This window comes from Macaca mulatta, chromosome 1 (genome assembly GCF_049350105.2).
Source record: "Macaca mulatta isolate MMU2019108-1 chromosome 1, T2T-MMU8v2.0, whole genome shotgun sequence".
NCBI classification, from domain to species: Eukaryota; Metazoa; Chordata; class Mammalia; order Primates; family Cercopithecidae; genus Macaca; species Macaca mulatta.
The window spans coordinates 118662694-118682828 of NC_133406.1; the positions used below are offsets into that span (position 1 = coordinate 118662694).

Consider the following 20135-nt stretch of genomic DNA (forward strand, 5'->3'; position numbering starts at 1 on the left):
TTCCTCCTTTAGCTCTGAGAAGTTTGATCGACTGAAGCCTTCTTCTGTCAACTCATCAAACTGATCTCCGTCCAGCTTTGTTCTGTTGCTGGTCATGAGCTGTGTTCCTTTGGAGGGGGAAATGCGCTCAGATTTTTTGAATTTCCAGCTTTTCTGCCCTGCTTTTCCCCCATCTTTGTGGTTTTATCTGCCTTTGGTCTTTGATGATGGTGATGTACTGATGGGGTTTTGGTGTGGGTGTCCTTTCTGTTTGATAGTTTTCCTTCTAACAGTCAGGACCCTCAGCTGTAGGTCTGTTGGAATTTGCTTGAGGTCCACTCCAGATCCTCTTTGCCAGGGTATCAGCAGCGGAGGCTGCAGAAGATAGAATGTTGCTGCACAGTGAGTGTTGCTGTCTGATTCTTGCTCTGGAAGCTTCATCTCAGAGGTGTACCCTGCCGTGTGGGGTGTGAGGTGTCGGTCTGCACCTAGTGGGGGATGTCTCCTAGTTAAGCTACTCAGGGGTCAGGGACCCACTTGAATAGGCAGTCTGTCTGTTCTCAGATCTCAACCTCCGTGCTGGGAGATCCACTGCTCTCTTCAAAGCTATCAGACAGGGGCATTTACTTCTGCCGAGGCTTCTGCTGCTTTTTGTTTAGCTATGCCCTGTCCCCAGAGGAGGAGTCTACAGAGGCAGGCTGGCCTCCTTGAGCTGCAGTGGGCTCCACCCAGTTTGAGCTTCCCAGCGGCTTTGTTTACTTATGTAAGCCTCAGCAATGGCGGGCGCCCATCCCCCAGCCTCGCTGCCACCTTGCAGTTAGGTCTCAGACTGCTGTGCTAGCAATGAGGGAGGCTCCATGGGCGTGGAACCCTCCAGGCCAGGTGTGGGATATAATCTCCTGGTGTGCCATTTGCTAAGACCCTTGGTAAAGCGCAGTATTAGGGTGAGAGTTACCTGATTTTCCAGGTGTTGTGTGTCTCAGTTTCCCTTGGCTAGGAAAAGGGATTCCCTTCCCCCTTGTACTTCCTACGTGAGGCGATGCCTTGCCCTGCTTCAGCTCTCGCTGGTTGGGCTGCACCAGCTGACCAGCACTGTTTGTCCGGCACTCCCCAGTGAGATGAGCCTGGTACCTCAGTTGAAAATGCAGAAATCACCCATCTTCTGTGTCACTCACGCTGGGAGCTGGAGGCTGGAGCTGTTCCTGTTTGGCCATCTTGGGTGTGCTCCAAGAGTTTTTTTTTTTAATCCTGAAGGGACGTTGAATTTTATCAAATGCTTTTTCTGAGTCTGTTGAGATTATCACGTGTTTTTTCCCCTTCATTCTGTTGATGTAATGTATTGCATTTATTGATTTGTGTATGTTGAACCGTCCATGCATCCTTGATATAAATCCTACCTGATTGTGGTGGATTATCTTTTTGATATGCTGTTGGACTCAATTTGCTAGTATTTGAGGATTTTTGCATCTATGTTCATCAGGGATATTGGCCTGTAGTTTTCTTTTATTGTTGTGTCTTTGTCTGGTTTTGATACCAGGGCAATGCTGACTTCATAGAATGAGTTAGAGGGGATTCCTTTCTCTTTAATTCTTGGAGTAGTTTCAGGAGGAATGATATTCATTCTTTTTTGTATATCTGGCAGAATTCAGCTATGAGTCCATCTAGTTCTGGGTTTTTCCTGTTGTGAGGCTTTTTATTACTGATTCAGTCTTGTTACTCTTATTGACCTATTCAGATTTTCTCTTTCTTCGTGATTCAGTCTTGGCAGGCTGTGTGTTTCCAGAAACTTATCTATTTCCTCTATGTTTTCCAGTTTGTCAGCACATAATTGTTCATAATAGTCTCTAATGATCTTTTGTTTTTCTGTAGCATCAGTTACAATGTGTCCCTTTTCATTTTTGAATTTGCTTATTTGGCTCTTTTCTTGGTTAGTCTAGCTAGTGGTTTATCAATTTTGTTTATCTTTTAGAAAAACTAACTTTTTATTTCGCCTATGCTTTGTATCTTTTAGTCTCTATTTCATTTAGTTTTGTTCTGATCTTTATCATTTCTTTTCTTCTGCTAATTTTGGGTATGGTTTGTTCTTGCTTTTCTAGTTCTTTGAGGTGCATTGTTAGATTGTTAGCTTGTAACGTTTCTGCTTTTTCAATGTTGGCATTTACTGCTATAATCTTTCCTCTTACAATTGCTATTGCTTTATCCCACAGTTTGGGGTATGCTGTGTTTCATTTTGGGTATGCTTGTTTATTGGAATTTTTAAATTTCCATCTTAATTTCTTCATTGACTCAATAATCATTAAGAAACATGTTGTTCACTTTCCATGTATTTGTATAGTTTCCAGAGTTCCTGTTGGTATTGATTTCTCATTTCACCACATTGTGGTCTGAGAAGGTACTTTATATTATTTTGATTTTAAAAATTTGTTGAGATTTGTTTTCTGACCTAACATATGGTCTACACTGGAGAATGTTTCATGTGCTGATGAAAAGAATGTGTATTCTGCAGTTTTTGGACAGCATGTTCTGTTAATGTCTGTTAGCTCCATTTGGTCTAAAGTCCAGTTTAAATCTCATGTTTCTGTTTTGATTTTCTGTTTAGATGATCTGTCTAATGCTGAGAGTGGGGTACTCAAGTCTCCCATTATTATTGTATTGTAGTCTATCTCTCTCTCTTTTGATCTAGTAATATTTGTTTTATGAATCTGGGTGCTCTAGTGTTAGGTGCATATATATTTAGAATATTATATCCTCTTGCTGGATTGATACCTTTGTCATTGTACCATGACCTTCTTTGTCCTTTTTACTCTCTTGACTTAAAGTTTGTTTTATTTGTTATAAGTATAGCAACTCTTGCTCACTTTTGGTTTCTGTTTGTGTGGAATATCTTTTTCCATTCTTTTCTTCTTAGTCTATATGCATTTTTGCTGGCAAGATGAGTTTCACACAAGCAGCATATAGTTGGATCATGTTGATTTTATCCATTCAGCCATTCTAACTTTTTAAGAGAAGAGTTTGATCTGTTTATTTTTAAGGTTCTTATTGAACTGCCAAAAAGCAGAGACAAAGAAAATACCTTGAAAGCAACTAGAAAAGAATGATACATTATAGCCAGAGGACCAAGAGAAATTTAAATTTTCATTGACCTTTCATCATAAACAATGCAAGTCAGAAGACAGTGGAACACAATTTTTAAAGTAGTCAAAGGAAAAAACTTTCAACCCAGAATTCTGTAGTTAGAGAAAGTATTCTTCTAGAATTAAGGTAAAATAATGACAATCTCAGATGAAAGAAAACTAAGAGATTATGTTGCTGGAAGAGCTGTATAATAGAACATGCTAAACAACATTCTTCTGGCTGAAGAGAAATAAGATCAGAATGAATCTAGAATCTTTATGAAATGATGAAAATCATCAGAAATGGTAAATGTCTAAGTAAATATAAAAAGTGATGTACCATCTGAGTACTGAACTAGGTCCTCCTTCAATTTTGTTGAAAGCAAAGTTCCTAGATAAGTAGCTAGGAGTTACTTAGGCGTGTCATAGTTGAAGGGGGATATCCCAAAGAAGACCACTACCACGGTGAGGTGGGACGCCCAGGTAGAAAAGATCTTTCTCTGGCCCTGAGGAGAGGGAATCTGAAGGATAGCAGAAATGATGAGTATGTCAGATGCTGCAGTAAACAGGCAGGAGCTCAGGCCAACAGTGGCACTGGCCCCATGGAGCACAGACTCACTGACAGAAGTGTCTGAGAAGGAGAGCCTCAGGAGCAATGGGATGCCACAGAGCAAGTAGTGGGTCTGGTTTGAGTTCATACAGAGTAACTGTAGCTGTCCAGCACTGTGTGTGTCCCAGAATTCACCAGCCCACACATCCAGGACCAAGTCATTAAACAAACACAGACCTTCACACTCATGAGGATCCCATATTGAAGAGGGTGGCAAATAGCCACATAGTGGTCATAAGCCATAGTAGCCAAAAAGACACCCTTAATGCCAGCTCATGTCACAAGGAAGAAGATCTGAGAAGGGCAGCCCTCATAGGAGATGGTCTTCTTCTCCTGGAAGAAGTTCACTGGCATGACCAAGATGGTGGTAGACACGTAGCAGATATCCAGGAAGCTCAGATTGCTGAGGAAATAACCCATTGGAGTTTGGAGGGCAGGACTGACCCTGGTGGCCTGCATTATGAGCATGTTCCCTAGGAGAGTTGTCAGGTTGTCAGGTAAATGATCATGAAACCAGAAAGAACAAGCCCTGTCAGTTGGATGGTTGAAAAATCCCAGGAAGACAAATCCAGTGACATTTGTTTATTTATTTCAAATGATGTCACAGCTACAAAATGATAAGAAAAAAGAAACTATAATGAGAACTACTGAAAGCACCACTATTGGGTTTCTGAACTTGCAGAGCCATGTCAAATAATGTATACACAGCAGCCTGAAGAGGTATGCAGGAGTACCTTTAGGAAGATCACAACTTCGCACAGGGTTTTGTATGGCTGCTGGCTGGTAAGAATAAATGGAGACGTTTTAAAATCAGCAACAAGCTGTTAACCCCCATGTTAAAGTAAGCTCATTTCTCACTGGCTCTGCATTAGCTCCTTTCTAAAATTGCACTCCACTGTGTTAAATTCCTTTTTCTAAATATCTTATTTTTTAAGTAACACATTTTTATTATGAAAAATTGAGAAAATGCAGAAAGATATAAAGAAGGATAAAACCATCCACGGAATTAATGCTACCTTTCAGTATTATCCATTCCAGTCTTTTTCTCTATATATGAATCCTGATCTCTGCTTATGAGTTTAAAATATTAGGAGCACAAATTCCCAAAATTACACTGTATTATTCCATCACACAAAATAAATTTAGTATCTCTCTTTTGATTGAACATTTAGATGGCTTCTCTTCCTTTTGCTATTATAAATACTGGAATGAAAATTTTCAGACATGAGTATCTGTGAACATTTCTGATTATTTCTCAGAATTAAATTTTAAGTCAGCCTGGTTTTAGATAACTTTTTCTCAATAAGAGTTAAAACATGTTTTTCAGGGTTTATAAGATATAAGAAATTTCAACCAATAATATATATTTTACTTATATATTTTTCTTTTTTCCTTATTAAATTTTAGTAGCCCTAGATTTAAGCTCAGAAACTATGTGCATCCTGAAAAGATAATTGATACAATTGCCAAATTTGTATTAAGCTATGCTTTCTAATCTCTGAAACATTATTGTGAACTGCAATTTTTATTTCTTTTTCTGTCTTGAAGGGAAGATGATATAGTAGATACAGCGGGCTCTTGAGCCTAAAAGATGTGGTTTGAAATTCTACGTCTGCCATTTACTAGATGTAGACAGTGGAAAAGTTAGTTGATCTCTGTTCTTCGTTTGCTCATTGTATTCTGATATTAATGGTGTCTATCTTAACAATTGTTGAGAAAACTAATATGAGATAATATGTTATATGCCTGCTGCATTATATGTGCTCAATACTCTTTATTAGGTTAAAAAGTTCCTGTTTGTCCCTACTTTATTGATAGGTTTTATCATGAATGGATGTTGAATTTTCTTAGATGATTTTTCTGCATCTACTGAGATAATATACGTGTTTTCTTATTTAGTCTGTTAATATGGTAAATTATATGGATTGACTTTTTCAATGATAAACTAACTTTGCATTCCTAGAATCAATCTCAATTAATTGCAATGTATTATTCTTTTTATATACTTCTGGATTCAATTTGCTAATATTTTGTTGACGACTTTTACATCTATATTTATGATCTTTAGTTTTCTTGTAATATCTTTGTCTAGTTTTGTTATCAGGCTCATGCTGGCCATATGAAATATGTGCAGAAGTTTCTCTCCCCTTATATTTTCTGCGAGAAATTGTTTATAATTGGTGTAATGTGTTCCTTAAATGCCTGGTCAAATTCAACAGTGAAATCATATAAGCCTGATGTTCTCCCCACTCTCTTTGCCCTTCCCCAACAGGCCCCAGTGAGTGTTGTTCCCCTCCCTGTGTCCATGTGATCTCATTGTTCAGCTTTCACTTATAAGTGAGAACATGCACCTTTTTATTTTCTGTTTCTGTGTTAGTTTGTTGAGGATAATGGCTTCCAGGTTCATCCATGTCCCTGCAAAGGGATATGATCTCATTACTTTTTATGGCTGCATAGTATTCCATGATGTATATATACCACATTTTCTTTATCCAGTCTGTCATTGATGGGCATTTGAGTTGATTCCATGTCTTTGGTATTGTGAATAATGCTGTAGAGATCATATGCGTGCATGTATCTTTATAATAGAATGAGTTAGGCTGGCCACAGTGGCTCACGCCTGTAATCTCAGCACTTTGGGAGGCTGAGGTGGGTGAATCATGCGCTCAGGAAATAGAGATCATCCTGGCTAACATGGTGAAACCCTGTCCCTTCTAAAAATACAAAACAAACAAACAAACAAAAAACAAAAACAATTAGCTGGGTGTGGTGGCATGTGCCTGTAGTTCCAGCTACCCGGGAGGCTGAGACAAGAGAATCGCTTGAACCTGGGAGGCAGAGGTTGCAGTGAGCCAAGATCACGCCACTGCACTCCAGCCTGGGTGACAGAGTGAGACTCTGTCTCCAAAAAAATAAAATAAAATAAAAAGAAAGAATGATTTATATTCCTTTGGATTCATACTCAGTTAATGGGTTTGCTGGGTTAAGTGGTATTTCCAGTTCTAAATCTTTGGGGAATCACCACACTGTCTTCCGCAATGGTTGAACTAATTTACATTTCTACCAACAGTGTAAAAATGTTCCTATTTCTCCACAATCTCACCAGCATCTGTTGTTTCTTGACTATTTAATAAACACCATTCTGACTGGTGTGAGAGGGTATCTCATTGTGGTTTTGATTTGCATTTCTCTAATAATCAGTGATGCTGAGCTTTTTTCATATGTTTGTTGGCTGCAAGTATGTCTTTTTTTTGAGAAGTGTCTGTTTATATCCTTTGCCCACTTTTTAATGGGGGTCGTTTGCATGCTGGGCTTAATACCTAGGTGATGGGTTGTTAGGTGCAGCAAACCACCATGGCACACATTTACCTATGTAACAAACACGCACATCCTGCACATGTACCTCAGAACTTAAAAAATTAAAATAAAAAAAGAAAATAATGTCTACTAAGGCATTATCAAGTCAGTATGTTTAAGTTTTTCCAATTATCCTGTCCTTTTTTCCTTTCCTTTCCTTTCCTTTTTTTTGTTTTAGTGATTTATTGTTTGAATAAAAATCTACCAAGTTTCAAAAAAAAAAAAGAAAAAAGAAAAGAAAAGAAAAAAAAAGAAAAAAAAAAACCCCAAGTCATATGGGCCTGGACTTTTCTGTTTTGGAATGTTTTAAACTAAACATTCAATTCCTTTAACATACATAGAACTATTCAGGTTATCCATTTCTTCTTGAGTGAGTTTTGGGACCTTCTGATGTCTTCAAGAAAGTGTTATGTTTCATCTATGCTGTCAAGTAGTAGTAGTCCATAATTATCCTTTTAACGTAGGGTCAGTATTGATTGCTCTTGTCTTATTCCTGACATTTATAATTTGTGTCTTCTGTCTTTTTTTCTTAGTCAACCTGCCTAGATGTTTATCAATCTTATTGCTCTTTTTAAAGAACTAGTTTATTTTCACAGATTTTTCTCTATTGTTTCAATTTCATTGATTTTTTTCTCAAATCTTTGTTGTTTCTTTACTTTTGTTTGCTTTGGGTTTGATATCTTCTTCTTTCTCTAAGACAGAAGTTTAGGTTAATGATTATAGATACAGGCTTTTCTAATATACACATTAAGTGGTATATATTTCTGTCTAAACCCTGCTTTAGCTGTATTTCAGAATTTTTGATTTATTGTTTTTATTTTCATTTAGTTCAAAATATTTAAAAATTTCCTTTGAGACTTTCTTTGCTTCATAAGTTATCTTAAAATGTATTGTTTAATAGCCAATATTTAGGAATATTCTAGGTATCTTTCTAATATTATTATTCTATATGGCCAAAGATATGCTCTGCTTGATATTTATTGTTAATGAGAAAGGCGTGTAGAAGTTTCCAACTATAATTGTGCATTTGTCTATTTTTCCTTTCAGATCTGTCAGGTTTGGCCTCATGTAATTTGAAGTTCTTTTTCAGGTGCTTACACATAAAGGATAATGTCTTCGTGGAGATTTGATTTATCATTATGCAATATTCCTTTTAATCCCTGGTGATCTTCCTTCATTCTGAAGTCTATTTTGTCTAAAATTAATATATCCTTTGCCCACTTTTACCATGCAACATTTGCATAGTATATCTTTCTCTCTTCTTTTACTTTCAACTCTCCCCTCTCCTTATATTTACAGTGGGTTTCTTTTAGACAGTATATAGTTGGATACTGCCTTTTAAAACCCAATTTGAAGGCTCTAGGGAAGAAAACCTTTCTGTTTCTCCCTAGCAGCTAGTGGTTCCTGACAATCCCTGTTGTTCCTCAGCTTGTAGCTGCATGACTCCAGTCTTTGCCTCTATTTTTGCATGGCGCTCTCGTTTGTGTGTGTCTTTATTTGTCCTCTCCTTTTCTTATAATGATGCCACTAACTGTGTTTAGGTCCCACCTTAATCCAGTATAATCTCCTATTAACTTAAATAATTACACCTTCAAAGGCCCTATTTCCAAATAAGATCACATTCTGGTGAGACATGAATGTTAGGGGAACACTATTCAACCCAATACATTTATCTTGATTTAATTCATTTCAAACACTCTCCATTTGTTTGTATAGATCCAAGTTTCTGACTTACAGTATATTTCTTATACCCGAAAAACTTTCATTAACATTTATTTAGAGTATATTTGTTGGCAACACATTCCCTGTTTTTATTTGTCTGAGAAAATCCTTATTTCTCTCAATAATTGAAGGATGTCTTCAGGTTAACAGGTTATTTTTTTTCTTTTTTCCCATTTAGCACTTTAAAGATGTCACATCATTTCATTTAGCACTGGTTGTGTAGTTTCTGATGTGAAATCTGCTGTATTTCTTATTTGTGATGCTCTGTTGGTTGTTTCTTTCCTCCTACTACTTGTCTCTTCCTTCTCAAATTCCAATTTTTAGACAGTTTGGTACTGTACCATATCTCTTGGATACTCTGGCTTAAAAATTGCTTTTAACTCTTTTTTTTCTCCTTGTGTTTGGTTTGTGTAATTTCTGTTGACTTATTTTCTTTTTTCTTTCTTTTTTTTTTTAAATTTTTGAGATGAAGTCTCACTCTGTCACCTAGGCTGGAGTGCAGTGGCGTGATCATGGCTCACTGCAGCCTCAAACTCCTGGGCTCAAGCAATCCTCATGCCACAGTCTCGTAAGTAGCTGGGACTATAGGCATACACCACTATGCTGGGCCATTAAAAAAATATTTTTCAGAGATGTGGGTCTCACTTTGTGTCTGCTTGGAAGCCAGGCTTTGGTGTAAGAATGGGCAAGAAGAGTTACAGAGTCTGCCTATTGTTGATAGTGCGTGTGCCTCAGGTTAAAACACCTTCGTTTGGTCCCAAAGAGTGGTTTGAGTGCTAAAAACAGATTAAAATGAAATGGTCTATAGCTAAAGATGTTTTGGAGCTTGGAGAAAATCCCTGAAGCGTTGGTTCACAGAGAGGAAGCCATGGTTGAAGCACTTTAAATCCATGGGTGGTGAGGATGTGTGAGGACATGGAATCAGTTTGGGCAGGCTGGCTGGATGGTGGGATCATTAATTAAAGCAGGAAATACATGAGGTAGAGCAGATTTAGGGGGAGGAGATAGTAGATTAGATTCAAATAATGTTGAATGTTAGGTAATTGTGGGATCTCCATGCAGAAATTCCTAATAGGCTGTTCAAAATACAGGATTTGGTCTCAGGAGACAGGCTAGAACTGCAGATACTAATTTGGGAGTCATCCTGAAGACAACTGTTGCAGCAACAGGTGTACATAAATTCAATCAAGAAGAATAGATAGAGTAAGAGGAGAGGAAGGCTAAGGTGGGAATCTTGCGCTCCTCAGTGTTTACAGAAAATGTGGTGAAGAGGTATCCAGAAAGGACTTGAAAATACTCAGAACCCTACCTACCTCAGCTATAGGCATTGCTTTTCCTAAGTAATTTCCCTAAATAATAAGCATTTCTCTTATTAATCCCTTATTAGCAATGATTTACGGTAAATCACCATTGGAACTGAGCTGGGAATCTGCATGTACTCCTGGAAATTTCTGATGTTATGTGTGTGTTTTATTCTGTTTTCTCTGTTAACTGCATAAACTTTGAGTCATTCGAAAATCAGGGACTTTTTTTTCACTCCTCATATCAAAAAGGTAGATATGAAAATCTCTTTTATAGGTAGATGTCTAGATGTATTCACAGGAAGAAATGAAATTCCTCATGGAAGGTGGTTCTGTAAGAGTTTACTTTGGGAAACTGATCCAAACATCACCCAGTCTATGGATATCTAAATTAGAAAACTGAATATAAATTTTCAGGGATTTTCTAAAATATGGTTTCTGAGGTTGCACACACTGCTTATTATAAAGGTCTTGAAATGTGACTTCATATTAGTTCAAGTCAGTGCCTGAGGAACATATTTATAGGGCATTAAAAAAAATCTGTATATATATGTCTACATGTAACTTTTTGTCTTTAGTTTAACTGACTAATCTAATTTCTTGTGGGCCGGGGGATAAGGTGGGTAAGTAGTAATGTGAATTTTTTCTTACTCTTTTTTTTTTTTTTTTTTTTTTTTTTGAGAGAGGGTTTTGCTCTGTCGGCTCTGTTGCCGAGGCTGGAGTGCAGTGGTGCAATCTTGGCTCTCTGCAGCTTCAACCTCCCAGGCTGTCAATCCTCCCACTTCAGCCTTCTGAGTAGCTGGGATCACAGGCACGCACCACCCCACCTGGCTAATTTTTTGTATTATTAGCAGAGACGAGGTTTGGACATGTTGCCCAGGCTGATCGCAAACTCCTGGATTCAAGTGATCTGCCAACCTCAACCTCCCAAAGTGTTGGGATTACAGGGTGAGCCACTGTGCCTGGCCTTATTTTTTCTTATTACTCATCATCCCTGATGTAGTTTGGATATTTCATGCCCTCCAAATTTCATGCTGAAATTTGATCCCAGATGTTGGAAGTGAGGTCTAGTGGGAGGTTCGGCTCATGGGGGCAAATCTCTCATGAACAGCTTGGTGCCATCCTTGCAGCAATGAGTGAGTTCTCATTCTATTAGTTCACATCATGACTGATTGTCAAAAAGCCTGGCATCTCCTCCTCTCTCTCGTTCTTTCTCTCTCACCACTTTACATGCCAGCTCCACTTCCCTTTCTGTCATGATTGGAAGCTTCCTGAGACCCTCACCAGAAGATGCTGGTGCCATGCTTCTTGTACAGCCTCCAAAACTGTGAGCCAAATAAAATTCTTTTCTTTATGAACTACCCAGCATCAGGTATTCTTTTAGAGCAATGCAAAAAGGACTGAGACGATCACCACCGTCATCATTAAAATTTATTATTAGCAATCACCACCTATGCATGACACTTTCTGTAATACAATATACACTTGTCCCTTAGAATTTAAATTCTTATTCCTAGGAATAGGCAGCCTCATTGAAAACCCTCTCCCGTATAATAATGACTTTATTCTCCATGATCACATGGAGATAGATAGATTTCATAGAAAAAAATAATTTGAGGGTGATTTTTCTTAGACTGGTTCTGTACCAAAAAATTGGCTTTTAAAAAAATCTTGCTTAGGCTGGGCTTGGTGGCTCACACCTGTAATCCCAGCACTTTGGGAGGCCGAGGAGGGCGGATCACAAGGTCAGGAGTTTGAGACCAGCCTGGACAACATGGTGAAACCCTGTCTCTACTAAAAATACAAAAATTAACTGGGTGTGGTGGCGCACACCTGTAATCCTAGCTACGCAGGAGGCTGAGGCAGGAGAATTGCTTGAACCTGGGAGGCGGAGGTTGCAGTGAGCCGAGATCATGCCACTGCAAACCAGCCTGGGCAACAGAGTAAGACTCTATCTCAGAAAACACAACAAACAACAACAACAACAACAAAAATATATATCTTTCTTAATAGTTTCAAAGTATGCTTTTCTTTAATGATTAAATTGATTTTAGTATAATGCATCCAACGAAAACCCAATGAGTTTCTTTGAAAAGATGCAACATTTTTACATACCTGAATTCAAACAGTATTTTTCAAACTGAGTAATGGATAGAAACAAACATTATATAATAATAGCTAACACTAGTTAAATCTCTATTATGTGCTAACTTTTTACGTGTATTACATCTCAGCTTTTTACATGTATTAACTTATTTGATTCACATAATAACCTATAAGACAACCTACCATACCCGTTTTGGAGATAAATAAACTGAGGCACAGAGGGTTTAAGTCATATAGTAATTATTAGTAGTGATACTGATAATATCTTATATTTGCAAACTGCTCTATAGTCTTGAAAGCCCATGCATTCTTTGATTCTGAGAATTCAAGGCACGTGATTCATATGCCAGTACAGCTTTCATTAAAAATTCCAAATCTCGGGGGCTTCAGGAGCTTAAAGTATTTAAATTTCAATAGAAAGTTGGTACTGAAGTTAAGCATAAATAATTTTTAAATCTAAATATAAACTGTGGAAAATAAACAAGCGTGGAGGTCTTAAAAGAGGATTTTTTTTTTTTTTTTTTTTTGCTTTGGCAATAAATGAAATGTTTTGTTGACTAACCTTAAGGGGTTTATTTCCTCAAAAGAAACAAAATGAGGCATACATTAACTAGAGTAACTGATGTGATTTTGAAAATCCTTATAGCACATCAGGGTAACATCTACTTATACTTAATTTCGGTAACACAAAGCAATCATTAAACTTTTTAAATTGAATTTTCATATTGCCCGGTAAATTGCTGATCTACTTAAACCACACGCGCGCGCACACACACACGTACGCACACACGCACACGTGCACACGCACACGCACACGCACACACGCACGCATGCGCGCTCTCACACACGCGCAGAATACCAGTATGCAGGACAATTTCTCTAAAAGAAAACCCAAATTATTTCAGGTGCTTGTGGTAAAGTTAATTTATTGCCATGAATTTATGAATTATTTTCACCTGGCCTCGATTTCTATTTGTATTCTCCCCCATAATATGAGTGCCTGGAACCAGATGGCATATTCGGAGGTCATCGTGCAGGCCAGTGCATTCCCAAACTTGAATGTGCATTAAATAACCTGCAGTTCCAGTAAGTTCCCAGGCAACACCAATGCTGCTGACCCAGGGACCACACTTGAGCAGCAAGTGTAAGCTATTTCCACCTAACAGAGCTACGCTTACCCCTAAAATTAGTAGGCTAAGTCTTTTCTTAATAAATTTGTTAAGAAAAATTCTCCATTGCATCTCAGAAATTTATTACAGCATTTAATATTTCTTTCATTCCTTTATATCTCACCTGCATTTCTCCTAGTGTAAAGGAAAAAGGAAAGACAAATTGCTACCTCTTATGACATGTAAGTGCCTTCTAGCTATAAAATTCTTCAAGCTATGAAATTCTTATTTTCTTTCAGCATTTTCCAATAATCTTTCTTTGGTAGTGGCTAGTTTTCAATTCAAACCAATTTAGTTCCTCCATAGGGTCTAATACAGCTCTATAATAGGTATTATAAAGAGACCCAAAGGGGAGTAAGACCTTATTCCTGTCTTCAATAAGCAAACAATCTAATGGGAAGATAAACTACAATATGAGACAGAAAGCTTTGTGACATTTTGTTTACTTTTTAAATTATTATTATTATTTTCTTTATTAATCTTTGGTCAGATAGCCCCTGGCTAAACAGTTGTAGGAAGAGGACACTCAGTGCTTGCTCAAAGCCCCCATTTCCATCTTAAATACAAATACCTTGAAGTTACAGTCTGAGCCTTTCAATTCTGTATGAAAACGTAGCCTGGAGCCTCATGTACAAGCACGGATTCAATAAATGTTTGATGAATATAGAAGCACCGTAAAGAACGTCTGTAGGATTAGAGATATCAAAAGCTTTTTAAAGACATAGCACTATGGTGGACCTTAAAGGATTTAAACAGGCAGAAATATGGGGATAATCATTTGAGGTAAAGGGAGCAGAGAAGCAAAGCCATGGAGGCTGGTACCCAGAATTGGCTCCTTCCTTCTGAGTTGCTCCAACTTTTGTCTACCTCCTATTTGTCTCGAATCACATATTCTTTAAAAATTATGAAGGGAGTAACCTAGAGATTTACTTCTGTTAGAGTATGATTTAGGCTTCTGTTTCATTGCTTCCTAAACAAAGATCCAGACTGGTTGACCTCTGAGGTCCCTTCTGTCTCAACAGCCTATAGTGATGATAAAAAAGATGACCTTGTTGTTCTCACCTATTCAGCACTGGACACCTTCCTGGAAAATATGTGATTAGCCAGTCAAGGCCACCTCAAAGTAAGGCACTGTGTTTTCCTATCCTCTTGTATGTATTACTAATACCAACACTGTTCATCTTATTAATACTTGTCGAGCACGTGCTGTGTGCCAGGCAATCTTCATGAATTATCCCATTTATTCTCAAAACAACTAAAAAGTGTAAATACTGCTATTAACCCCATTTTGCAGATAAGAAAACTGAGACTTTAAGAGTTTATCCTGCTATTCTGAATTCAGAGTCTCATTTTTGACTACTGAGCAACACCCCCTTTTCATAACAATGTATGAATACTCAGTTACATGCTCACAACTCTATTTGCTTCATTCCAAGAATTTCTCGGTAATCCACTTGGCATATGAATTGAAATCTCCACCTTTTTACTTAATTGAAGTGTGTAAATATAAGTATAGAGACCTGATAACTATTCTTTCTTTTTTTTTTAACATTGCAACTTCTTATTTCATTAATTGCATTTAGACTACTTACGCAAGCATTTTATAATACATAGAGTAATGAGATGACAGTACTGGAGATATTCAAATAGAGGCTGGATAGCTGCATCTCCTGCAAAGATTAACTCATGTCTCAAGTGAAGATCATTTGAGTTGATTCTTATAGTCCTTTTTAGCTCCAAATTCCACTGTTCTTTCAATGTGAAAACATAGCATTTTTATGACCATGAAAATGTCATATTTCATAAGATCAGATCAGACCAAGAATATCAGTCATCTCTTAGTATTCACCTACCTTGTGGAAATCCACTTTTGGTGTTTATGAACATCTTCCAGGAAGGTAAACATTTCACATGTCCAAAAGCCTCCTTGGCTCCAATGTTATGTTATCTATATATATATATATCCCTTATTTTATGTTATTTATCAAATAGAGATTTTAAAATGTTTTATTTTGGAGCAATTATAGATTCACAGGAAAAGTTAAGGAACTATATAGGGAGTCTTGTCCTTAACATTTCATTTTTAAAATAAAAACTATATAGGAATTTTAAATTTCAAAAGTAGCATGTGCTCACTGAAAAATTTCACATAAGTGAAAAATACATAAAATGTAAATGGAGTATCTTCCCTTTCACAGAACACTCTGCTCTGCACCACTGTTCACAGTGTGTTATTTGTATATGATTGACCGAATAACAGAAACAAACAATCCCAGTTTCCCTTCCATCCCTACATAGCCCTGTGATGGACAGTAACGATAGCCCCAATTATAATGGTGGCTACTGCTTCTTAAGTACTTACAAGGTACCAGGAGCTACACTGGGTGCTTTGCACACACAGTCTCATGTATGTATCACAACAACCTTATATAGTAGGAATTGATTAAGATTTGCAAGTAAGGAAACTGATGCTTTTTTTATTATTATACTTTAAGTTCTAGGGTACATGTGCACAACGTGCAGGTTTGTTACATATGTATACATGTGCCATGTTGGTGTGCTGCACCCATTAACTTGTCATTTACATTAGGTATATCTCCTAATGCTATCCCTCCCTCCTCCCGCCACCCCACGACAGGCCCTGGTGTGTGATGTTCCTCACCCTGTGTCCAAGTGATCTCATTTTTCAGTTCCCACCTATGAGTGAGAACATGCGGTGTTTGGTTTTCTGTCCTTGGGATAGTTTGCTGAGAATGATGGTTTCCAGCTGCATCCATGTCCCTACAAAGGACATGAACTCATCCTTTTTTGTGGCTGCATAGTATTCCATAGTGTATATGTGCCACATTTTCTTAATCCAGTCTATCATTGATGGACATTTGGGTTGGTTCCAACCCTTTGCTATTGTGAATAGTGCCATAATAAACATACGTGTGCATGTGTCTTTATAGCAGCATGATTTATAATACCTTTGGGTATATACCCAGTAATAGGATGACTGAGTCAAATGGTATTTCTAGTTCTAGATTCTTGAGGAATAGCCTCACTGTCTTTCACAATGGTTGAACTAGTTTACAGTCCCACCAACAGTGTAAAAGTGTTCCATTTCTCCACAACCTCTCCAGCACCTGTTGTTTCCCGACTTTTTAATGATTGCTATTCTAACTGGCGTGAGATGGTATCTCTTTGTGGTTTTGATTTGCATTTCTCTGATGAGCAGTGATGATGAGCATTTTTTCATGTGTCTGTTGGCTGCATAAATGTCTTCTTTTGAGAAGTGTCTGTTCATATCCTTTGCCCACTTTTTGATGGGGTGATTTGATTTTTTTCTTGTAAATTTGTTTGAGTTCTTTATAGATTCTGGATATTAGCCCTTTGTCAGATGGGTCGATTGCAAAAATTTTCTCCCATTCTGTAGGTTGCCTGTTTACTCTGATGGTGGGGAAACTGATGCTTCAAATTACCTGGCTACTATATTAGTGGCTGGGATTTAACCCATGCCCATCTGACTCTAAAGGCTATACTCTTTCCAATTCCCTGTTCTGCATTCCATAATTCCGTAAAATAAAGAGAGACAGAAAGGACCAAATAAGAAAAATGCCTACCTCTTTTCAATCTCCTGAGAATCAGTTCAATCAGTAGCAACAACAAAACAAAACAAGTCAAAACAAAAGTTAATACTAACACTGATTAAATGAATTTCTTGGAATTAAAAAAGGATGAAATTATTGACTTATTTTTCCACTAATTATATTTACTGTATCAGCCTCATGATGAGACTATATAGGATTTATTGGGCACATATTTCTCAACATCTGTCTCTGCCTGAAACATGACATAAATTTGCATTTCTTAACCTGTGTTAACTTTGACAAGAGGGTAACTGTATAGAGGTCTTACAGAAAATTGCACTCCTCCCAAGCCTATGCCAGAGGTAGCATAGAGCCACTGGCAAATTCTGAGCACCCCTCATGAACATGTATGTCAGAGTGGAGAAGGACTGGTCTGCAATGCCCTGCCTATGAGAAGGTGTCTTAGGTCCTTGACCCTGGCATCACAGAGTCTGATACTCCCAGTGGCATCCAAGCTAAACAGGGACCCAAAGCTTGGGGCTCAAAGACTGTTCACGAACAACTCAGGTGGAAGTCAGGGGAACAGGAAAGATATAAAATCCAGCACTTTAGTCAGACCTACAGAGAAAGGTTAAGAAGGGACATCTCAGCTGAGCACTGGAGAACATTTCTGTTCAATGGTTCTGGTGCAAACATCTTAGAGACCTGAGGAAAAGAACAGCTTGTTGGGGCATAAATGTGGCACCATGGCCCTGTAAGAGCAATGGTTCCAATGGAGACCATGTGGCACGTTCTGTTCAGTTCCCAGCCAGAGAGCAGCAACTCTGCTTCTTTCTTTCCCAATCAGTAATCTCTAAGGCAAATGATTGGGGATGAAATGATTTACAAATAGCTTTAAATATTTATTTCTAATAAAAAGAATAATAGGTAAAGTAAATCATTCACAAGCTTCAAGCCTTTATTATAGTCAATAAATTGCTTGCAACACACCTCTCCGAAACATCAATGTGTTGCCACATAAAGATGGGAACCCCTGGTTAGCGAATAAATGTTTCCAAATATATGTTTTGTATGAATTTAATCAAATTTCTTTAGACAATTATTTTGTCTGCACCTATTGTTGCACTGTAATGTGTAATAGTGGAAATATATCCCTGTGCTTTCTCCTGAAAAATTATTCCTTTCTGTCCTGCTTGTCAAAAATAGAATACTAATACTTTGCATTTTGTATTATGCCATGAAAATTTTTTCACTTATATTATCTCACTTAAATAACTCAGACATTCCTTAGGTTCTGGAGTAGATAATTTCTAAAGTAAGTTCTACTCTAATTCTATAAGTTGTACTGTTGAAATGTATACACACAGAAAATTTGTTAATATATGTCATTACATAAATGTTACCAAAATGGTAATAAAAATATGCATAATATACAGTATGTTACTAAGGGGTAGGTATATCCTGACATTGGGCAGTTTTTCTTAATCGTGATGATAAATAAATAAATTATGTACCACTGAGCCTCACTGAAAGGCTTTGATTTCTGGCTTTGGGGGTGGGGCTTGTGCTCCCAACACTGCTATGGAAAGAATACTCTTCGATACAGCTGGCTATTGAACTCCATGCAACATGAAGGGACCTGCCATTCCAGGAGCTGCCAACGGCATAGTCATTGCCTATGCAGGAACCAAAAATCCTCTCTGATCACTCTATGATTCATTCTTCTAGGATGGCCATGTATAAATGCCTGTGGACTGTCCTTTAGGGAGTATCCATCTAATCTCTCTCTAAGCAAATGTTCTGGGACTCCTCCAAGTACAAACATAACTCAAGGGCAACAGCTTGATTAGAAAGTGTAGAAATGAAGAGCAATTAGTTCTCTCTTGGATTCATTAAGGTTGTGGCTATCATCTTTTCCCAGCACACAGTGAGGAGATCAGCTTTCTAGCTCTTTGGAGACACTGTGAATAGAGTTTGGTACTGGATTTGTTGTCAGGAGTTGTGGTGGCTAAAGCCTGAAAGACAGCCTTGTCCTCCTCCTAGTTAGTGAGTGAAGGCATATGCATGGATGTGGGTTTATTTGATTGGGTTTTACAGTACATGAGGGAGTGTTTTCTGTTTGTTCTGGTGGCCATGGCCATGGGCTTTGCTTGGACCTAGCCTCTTCATGCCACATGCCCCACCGGAGGAACGTGTATCTGGAGCCACAGTACTGCAACATGTCTGCTGTCTCAGCTTCAAGCGGCTCCTAGTTAGGGCTGCCCCCTGCATGCAGTGCTTCCCTTCTTTCCTGCTGGCACCACTTAGACCTTTGTGGCCCCTGATTTCTGGTCCTGCCATTGCTCATAACCTGGTGATGGCACTGCTTGTTGTGGAGTTCTGAAGGGGAAAATGGCAGAGCCATCAAATAGTTCTGTAGGGCCTACATGTGGAGAAGGTATAAGTCTGAAAATCTTGCAGTATTTTCCTGCACTGAACTAAGATAAAAACATTAGACAGTGTTAAGTCACTAAAGCTCAAAAATCCCCTAGCAACGGGTTTTTCCATGTGCGAAGAAGTAGCACAGAAATGGAGATTATTAAAACCCTTAGGGTCATTAGCCTTCAGGGAAATGTAAATCAAAATCGCATTTGACATAGGGCTTCATATATGCCAGGATGCTTATAATAAAAGGCAGACATAACAATAAGTGTTGGTGAGGATGTAGAGAAATTAGAAACTCCACTCACTGTTCTTAGTGCCACTGCTTTGAAAACAGTCTGGAAGTTCTTTAAAAAGTTAAACATAGATTTACCATATGATCCAACACTTCCTTTCCTAGCTATACACCCAGGATATATAAAAATATTTGTCTACCAAAAATTTGTACATAAATTTTCATAGGAGCATTATTCATAAAAAGTTAAAATAACCAAAATGTCTATCCAGTGATAAATGGGTTAATAAAATGTGGTGTATCTATATGATGGAAATTATTTAGCAGTAGGAAGGACCGAAGTACTGATACATGCTGTCATATTGATGAAACTTGAAAACATTATCTCAAGTGAGAGATGCTAGACATACCAGGCACATATTATATGATTTCCTTTATATGAAACATCCAGAATAGCAATATCCAAAACCACAGAAACAGGTTAGTGGTTGTTTAGAGCTACAAAACTGGGGGCAAATAGGGAGTGACTGCTAGTTTTTGGGAGTTGCAT

At 37.8% G+C, this 20135-nt stretch overlaps 1 pseudogene; it reads right to left on the reverse strand.

Annotated features, from left to right (window-relative positions):
- Positions 1-3502: 3502 nt before the first annotated feature.
- Positions 3503-19269, reverse strand: LOC100425603 (olfactory receptor 5V1-like; annotated as a pseudogene).
- Positions 19270-20135: the final 866 nt, after the last annotated feature.